Source organism: Arachis stenosperma, chromosome 4 (genome assembly GCF_014773155.1).
Source record: "Arachis stenosperma cultivar V10309 chromosome 4, arast.V10309.gnm1.PFL2, whole genome shotgun sequence".
NCBI lineage: Eukaryota > Viridiplantae > Streptophyta > Magnoliopsida > Fabales > Fabaceae > Arachis > Arachis stenosperma.
Window position 1 is genome coordinate 75,664,915 of NC_080380.1, and position 8,803 is coordinate 75,673,717.

An 8,803-nucleotide genomic window follows, 5' to 3' on the forward strand; every position below is an offset into this window, starting at 1 on the left:
TCAATATTTTGTTCTGAGCCAATATGGCATTCAGAGTATCAATCTCAAGAACTCCTTTCTTCTGATTTGTCCCATTGTTCACAAGATTCCTTTCAGAAGTGTACATGAATTGGTTGTTTGCAACCATTTCAATTAGTTCTTGAGCTTCTGTAGGCGTCTTCTTCAGATGAAGAGATCCTCCAGCAGAGCTATCCAAAGACATCTTGGACAGTTCAGAGAGACCATCATAGAAAATACCTATGATGCTCCATTCAGAAAGCATATCAGAGGGACACTTTCTGATCAATTGTTTGTATCTTTCCCAAGCTTCATAGAGGGATTCTCCTTCCTTCTGTCTAAAGGTTTGGACTTCCACTCTAAGCTTACTCAATTTTTGAGGTGGAAAGAACTTTGCCAAGAAGGCATTGACTAGATTTTCCCAAGAGTTCAGGCTTTCTTTAGGTTGTGAGTCCAACCATATTCTAGCTCTGTCTCTTACAGCAAAAGGGAATAGCATAAGTCTGTAGACCTCAGGGTCAACCCCATTAGTCTTGACAGTGTCACAGATTTGCAAGAACTCAGCTAAGAACTGATGAGGATCTTCAAATGGAAGTCCATGGAACTTGCAGTTCTGTTGCATTAGAGAAACTAATTGAGGCTTAAGCTCAAAGTTGTTTGCTCCAATGGCAGGGATAGAGATGCTTTTCCCATAGAAGTCGGGAGTAGGTGCAGTAAAGTCACCCAGCACCTTCCTTGCATTGTTTGCATTGTTGTTGTTTTCGGCTGCCATGTCTTCTTCTTTGAAGATTTCTGTTAGGTCCTCTACAGAGAGTTGTGCCTTAGCTTCTCTTAGCTTTTGCTTCAAGGTCCTTTCAGGTTCAGGGTCAGCTTCAACAAGAATGCTTTTGTCTTTGCTCCTGCTCATATGAAAGAGAAGAGAACAAGAAAATATGGAATCCTCTATGTCACAGTATAGAGATTCCTTGAGGTGTCAGAGGAACAGAAAAATAGAAGGAAGAGGTAGAAGAATTCGAACTTAGTGAGATAGAGTTCGAATTGTGCATTGAGGAGGAGTGTTACTCCATAAATAGAAGGATGTGAGAAGGGGGGAAGAAATTTTCGAAAACAAAGTAAAAGATTTTAAAAACATTTTGAAAAAAAGTAATTGATTTTCGAAAACTAAAAGTGGAAAAGAAATCAAGTGATTTTTGAAAAAGATTTTGAAATTAGAAATCAAAAAGATATGATTGAAAACTATTTTGAAAAAGATGTGATTAAAAAGATATGATTGAAAAGTCATGGTTTTAAAAAGATATGATTGAAAAGATATGATTTGAAAAACAATTTAAAAAGATTTGATTTTAAAAAAAATAATGACTTGACTAACAAGAAAAGATATGATTCAGACATTAAACCTTTCTCAACAGAAAAGGCAACATACTTGAAATGTTGAATCAAATCATTAATTGATAGCAAGTATCTTTGAAAAAGGAAAGAAATTGATTTTGAAAACATTTGATTGAAAAGATTTAATTTGAAAAAGATTTGATTTTGAAAAACTTTGAAAACTTGAAAAAAAAAATTTGCATTAAAAACAAAATCTTCCCTCTTGTGCCTTCCTGGCGTTAAACGCCCAGAATGGTGCACATTCTGGCGTTTAACGCCCAAAGCTCTACACTTTTGGGCGTTAAACGCCCAGCCATGCACCCTGGCTGGCGTTTAAACGCCAGTTTTTCCTTCTTCACTGGGCGTTTTGAACGCCCAGCTTTTTCTGTATAATTCCTTTATTGCATGTACTGAATCTTCAGTTCCCTGTATTATTGACTTGAAAATAGAACCAAGATCAAATAAACAATGCATGCAAGACACCGAACTTAAAATTAGACACTAGACTCAAACAAGAAACATAAAATATTTTTGGTTTTTATGATTTTGTAATTTTTTTTTGTGCTTTTTCGAAAATTAAGTGGAAAAGAAAATAAAGGTATCAAAATTCTTAATGAGAATTCCAGGAATCATGCAATGTTAGTTTAAAGCTTCAATCTAAAGGAATTAGACATGGATAGCCAAGCTTCAGCAGGACATTGCATTCAAGAGCTAAATTGATGAGAATCAATCAGCTTTGGTGATGATAAGATCATCACCTTGAAACACTAGAATTCATTCTTAAGAACTCTGAAAAATACCTAATCTAAGCAACAAGATGAACCGTCAGTTGTCCATACTCGAAACAATCCCCGGCAACGGCGCCAAAAACTTGACATGCGAAATTGTGATCACTACAACTTCGCACAACTAACCAGCAAGTGTACTGGGTCGTCCAAGTAATAAACCTTACGCGAATAAGGGTCGATCCCACAGAGATTGTTGGTATGAAGCAAGCTATGGTCACCTTGTAAATCTTAGTCAGGCAGACTCAGATGGTTATAAATGAAACATGAATAAAAGATAAAGATAGAGATACTTATGCAATTCATTGGTGAGAATTTCAGATAAGCGTATGAAGATGCTTTGTCCCTTCCGTCTCTCTGCTTTCCTACTGTCTTCATCCAATCCTTCTTACTCCTTTCCATGGCAAGCTTATGCAAGGGTTTCACCGTTGTCAGTGGCTACCTCCCATCCTCTCAGTGGAAATGTTCAACGCACCCTGTCACGGCACGGCTATCCATCTGTCGGTTCTCAATCAGGCCGGAATAGAATCCAATGATTCTTTTGCGTCTGTCACTAACGCCCTGCCCTCAGGAGTTTGAAGCTCGTCACAGTCATTCAATCATTGAATCCTACTCAGAATACCACAGACAAGGTTAGACCTTTCGGATTCTCTTGAATGCCGCCATCAGTTCTGGCCTATACCACGAAGACTCTAATCTCACGGAATGGCTGGCTCGTTTGTCAGGCGAGCGCTCGGTTGTCAGGCGATCAACCATGCATCGTGTATCAGGAATCCAAGAGATATTCACCCAATCTAAGGTAGAACGGAGGTGGTTGTCAGTCACACGTTCATAGGTGAGAATGATGATGAGTGTCACGGATCATCACATTCATCAAGTTGAAGAACAAGTGATATCTTGGAACAAGAACAAGCGGAATTGAATAGAAGAACAATAGTAATTGCATTAATACTCGAGGTACAGCAGAGCTCCACACCTTAATCTATGGTGTGTAGAAACTCCATCGTTGAAAATACATAAGAACAAGGTCTAGGCATAGCCGTGAGGCCAGCCTCCCAAAGAGGGTTCAATCATAAAAACATGATCAAAAGATGATCTAGAGATCTAAAGTGATCAAAAGATAAAAATACAATAGTAGAAGGTCCTATTTATAGGAAACTAGTAGCTTAAGAATTACAAAGATGAGTAAATGACATAAGAATCCACTTCCGGGCCCACTTGGTGTGTGCTTGGGCTGAGCATTGAAGCATTTTTGTGTAGAGACTCTTCTTGGAGTTAAACGCCAGCTTTTGTGCCAGTTTGGGCGTTTAACTCCCACTTTGGTGCCAGTTCCGGCGTTTAACGCTGGAAAATCTGAAGGTGACTTTGAACGCCGGGTTGGGCCATCAAATTTTGGGCAAAGTATGGACTATCATATATTGCTGGAAAGCCCAGAATGTCTACTTTCCAACGCCGTTGAGAGCGCGCCAATTGGGATTCTGTAGCTCCCGAAAATCCACTTCGAGTGCAGGAAGGTCAGAATCCAACAGCATCTGCAGTCCTTTTCCGTCTCTGAATCAGATTTTTGCTCAGGTCCCTCAATTTCAGCCAGAAAATACCTGAAATCACAGAAAAACACACAAACTCATAGTAAAGTCTAGAAAAGTGAATTTTAACTAAAAACTAATAAAAATATACTAAAAACAAACTAAATCATACTAAAAACATACTAAAAACAATGCCAAAAAGCGTACAAATTATCCGCTCATCAGTTTCACACTTCACATTGAGGTGCATGGATTGGTGTCAAGCTCAATTGAAAGGATCTCGGAAGCTATTTGGTCACTGTAGTGGGAATTTAGATTACTTATCACCCGGCTGGAAAAATGCAGATCAAGACAAAGATGGGTGTAAAAGTAGAATTTGGGATCCTGGAATCTATTCTGACATTCAACACCCCGGTAGCCTGGAAACCTGTTTAAAACTGCTCAAAGGTTTTATGTACCTTGTTTGGGACCCCGGAGGATGCTGGCATTCCAAACACTGGTGGAGATTTCTGGATGAATTCAAGCACAAGCCACCATAGCAGGAAGCTCATCAAATGTCCAACTTAAGGACTTTAACTAAAAGTGCTAAGTGGGAGACAACCCACCATGGTATGATCGTTCCTTCTCCATTTTACTCTATTTTTGAATTTTATTTGAACCTGGAATTTTTGCATGACATTCATTACATTTTGCATTTTGCATACTGCATATAATAAAAAAAAGAGAGAGAGCAAGTGATAAGACAGCGTTGCTGACGCGTCCGCGTCACAAGTGCATTAGGAAGAAAAGGAAAGCAAACAAAAAGTCATGCTAAAGCAAGGCTGGAGGCGTGCCTTGGGCACAAATCATTCCACGCGACCGCGTGCCCTACGCGCTTGCGTTAGTTGCAGAAAATGCCTCCCACGCGTCCGCGTCACTCACGCGAATGCGTGATCTGGATATCGGTGTAATGACCCAACGCCCAGAAATTTGGGCTGGAATCGTGCGGTTGGTGTGCGTTTAGCACAAAACAACCCACGCGTGCGCGTCCCTGACGCGAACGCGTCATTGTACAAAACCCATCTCACGTGAAAGCGTGAGCGACGCGATCGCGTCACGTAGATATTTTTGCCCCGTAAATCAAACAGAGAGTTGCGCGAGAAAGACGCTGGAACTCTGCGTCTAGCACAAATTCTAGTAACGCGTTCGCGTGCTTCACGCGTCCGTGTCACCCATCTTTTACCCAACCCAGGCGATTGCGTCGACCACGCATTCGCGTCAACCCTATTTCACCCTACTCACACGATCGCGTCCTCCACGCATTCGCGTGGATTTGTGATCGCTAACCCCAAATCACGCGAACCCTAACCCGTTGCGTGATTCAAACCCCAACCCCTTCTTCCCCTCTTCTCTGCAACTCCACACCACCTCGCAACCACCATCCTCAACCATCCCCAGCCACCAACAACAACCACCCCCAGCCGCCCAGTTCACCGCGACACCCACCCCTCCCCTATCTTCCTTCTTTTCCCCTCCTCTCTCCCCTCCGCCACTACCCCCACCGCGGCCAGCCTCGGACCGCCACAGCCCATCTTCGCCGGCCACCACCCCAACCCTCACCCACTCTTCTCAAACATACCCCTCAACCCTCCACCATTCAACCCCTACTGCAACCCTCCCACCGCGCCTGCTCCACCACCGTGCCGCCACCGTTCACCCAGTGCCGCCGCATTACCACCCCTCTGCCCTCATCTCTGTTCCATTTCATTGCACTTTACGCACCAGTTTCTGCCATTCTGCGATTCCTCCTTGCAATTTTTTAGTTTGTTTTCCAATTTTTGTTCCGAATAGGCTAGATAGAGATGCATATTTGTAGTGGATTTTAGGTGGTTAGGTAGCTAGAATCAGATTAGTGGATTTAGGCCTGATAATTGCGCTGTTCTTGTTATCTGTTTATCTGTTCTGCAATTTTAATCTGGCTGTGATGTTAACACTGTTCATATGCTGTTCTTTAAAGTTTCATGCTGCTGTTAGACTGTTCTTTCCTACTTCTACTGTTTGTAACTATCTGCAACAATTGTTAATCTCATATGAACTATTTTTCTTGCTGTTTATTTCCCAGGAATATCCAATTTTAAGCCGGAATGCTGCCCAATTTCTTGCAAATTGTTTTCTTTTAGGAATTGGTTTTGGCATGTCTCAATTTTGCACTACTCAACCAAACCAATTCTTGAATGCACGGGCCTGCTTCCTTATCCCTTTCGGTTTATTGGTTAATAAATTACATTATTGATGATTTCATTTTAATTTTTGCTACTTCTGTATCAATATGAATCATCATTTATACCCTATTATCCCTGCTTGAATATGAGTGGATTATTCTTTTAATTTGTGAATTTTTGTTACCTAGGAGACCATTTTCATGCTACTTACCTTAACCTTCTTTTCACTAACTCACTCTTTAACCTTCTAACTTCCTCTTTACATCCTAACCATTTTAACTTTCACAACTTCTCCTTTCTGTTTTCCTTTATCTACTTTAACTTTCTAACTAATGGTATGATTACTGTTTTCCTAATTAACAAGATTTCTACATATCATATATTCAACTCACTTTATGCTTTTACCCCTCTTTCGTTCATCTTTTGCCTTTATGCTTATATTGCTATTATCCTATTTACCTACTTATTTTCCTGCTTTTATTCTTCAATTATATCCTGGAAATTCTGTTTTTCAGGATGTCTGACTCTCAGAGCAGAGGAAAGGGCAAAATAACCACTGGCAAAAAGAAAAGAGGCGAATCCTCTGTATCCATCCTTGGCATCTTACATGATGATTCCTGGCGGGAGAAGAACTTTACCCCGCAGAAAAAAGTTGATCAGTTGGTACCGAAAGTTGACCCAGTTAAATTTGCAAACAAATACTGTGAGCTGAAGTACCCGACTTTTGCCACATCCAGGAACCTGTACCTGGAAAGGACCCTTAAAATTCTAGAAAAACTCAAGCAGTACACTTCAGATCAGATCAATCAGAGAGTCTGATTCTTCCTAGAGAGAAATTTGACTGAGATCAACTTATCCTAGGTAAGAGAATTCTACTGTAACTACTTTTTATCATCCTTGGATGCAGTACAGTTCAGAGGCAAACAAGTTCTGGTTACTGAGGAAGCAATTGAAGACATCCTCCAGCTCCCACCTAAATCAGATCAGCCGGACGGTTACCAGAAAGCTGAGGAGGATATGAGATTCATGAGGTTTGATTGGGATGCAGTGAAAAGGGATATCACTCTTGATCCTACTATTCCGTGGGTCATGGGAAAGAGCACAGTGGTACCCAAGGGAATCCGGCTTATATATCTGAATGATGAGGCTCGGCTATGGCAACAGATTCTGAGTAACTATGTGATGCCAAGCACTCATGAGACGGAGGTGCCAGCTGCTATGATTACCCTCATCTGGTGTGTGATGACGGGTAAGGACCTATATCTACCCCGCTTCATCCGGCATTACATGGCCAGGGTCCATGTTAGAGGCACCCTCCCCTTCCGTTCCTAATTACTCAGTTGGGTCGCCGAACTGAGGTACCTTGGGAGGTTGCTGATGAAATGCCATCCGCAGCAGACTGCCGAAAGATCATCCCTCACAGTTGGAAGTTTCAGGCTTTCGGCTACCGCCTTCCGTTTCTCACTGACATTACTGAAGCAGCCACTTCTTCAGCTGCCCCTTTTGCTTCCACTGCCCCAGCACCACCCACTGCACCCCCACCTGCTCCTGAGCCCGTCTACCTTCGGTGCACCGATTCTTTGACCGCTTAGACCAGTGGTGGACGAAATTGTGATCACATACTCTTTGTATTTGTATGAAATTTAATAATTGGCTCTATTTGAAGTCACAACTCTGTTCAACTAACCAGCAAGTGCACTGGGTCGTCCAAGTAATACCTTACGTGAGTAAGGGTCGATCCCACCGAGATTGTTGGTATGAAGCAAGCTATGGTCATCTTGTAAATCCCAGTTAAGTGGACTCATAAAGTCAAATGTGATTAGATTGGATAAATAAAGATAAATAAAATAAATAGGGATAGAAATACTTATGTAAATCAATAGTAGGAATTTTAGATAAGCATATGGAGATGCTGTACTCCTCTTGAATCTCTACTTTCTCATTGCTTTCATCCAATCCTTCTTACTCCTTTCCATGGCAAGCTGTATGTAGGGCATCACCGTTGTCAATGGCTACATCCCATCCTCTCAGTGAAAATGTTCCTATGCTCTGTCACAGCACGGCTAATCATCTGTCGGTTCTCAATCAGGTTGGAATAGAATCCCTTGATTGTTTTGCGTTTGTCATCACGCCCAGCCTTCAGGAGTTTGAAGCTCGTCACAGTCATTCAATCCCGGAATCCTACTCGGAATACCACAGACAAGGTTTAGACTTTCCGGATTCTCATGAATGCCGCCATCAATTCTAGCTTATACCACGAAGATTCTGTTGGAGAATCTAAGAGATATGCGCCCGGCCTAAGGTAGAACGGAAGTGGTTGTCAATCACGCGCGTTCATAGGTGAGAATGATGATGAGTGTCACGGATCATCACATTCATCAAAGTGTTGTGCAACGTATATCTTGGAATAAGAATAAAAGAGAATTGAATAGAAAGTAATAATTGTATTGAAACTTGAGGTACAGCAGAGCTCCACACACTTAATCTATGGTGTGCAGAAACTCCACCATTGAAAATACATAAGTGAAAGGTTCAGGCATGGCCGAATGGCCAGCCCCCATGATCTGAGAACTAATCGTCCCAAGATGTCTAATACACTAGTAAAAAGTCATATTTATAATAAACTAGCTACTAGGGTTTACATGAGTAAGTAATTGATGCATAAATCCACTTCCGGGGCCCACTTGGTGTATGTTTGGGCTAAGCTTGGTCTATCCACGAGCTGAGGCTTTTATTGGAGTTGAACTCCAAGTTATAACGTGTTTTGGGCGTTCAACTCCGGATCATGACGTGTTTCTGGCGTTTAACTCCAGACAGCAGCATGTACTTGGCGTTCAACGCCAAGTTACATCGTCAATTTCCGAATAAAGTATGGACTATTATATATTTCTGGAAAGCTCTGGATGTCTACTTTCCAACGCCGTTG

The 8,803-nt window shown here is 41.7% G+C and overlaps 1 non-coding gene across 1 annotated transcript; it reads left to right on the forward strand.

The window, feature by feature from the left end:
- Positions 1-256: 256 nt before the first annotated feature.
- Positions 257-364, forward strand: LOC130977601 (small nucleolar RNA R71). Its single transcript, XR_009085287.1, has one exon. It is a non-coding gene; the product is annotated as a small nucleolar RNA R71 (small nucleolar RNA).
- The last annotated feature ends 8,439 nt before the right edge of the window (positions 365-8,803 follow it).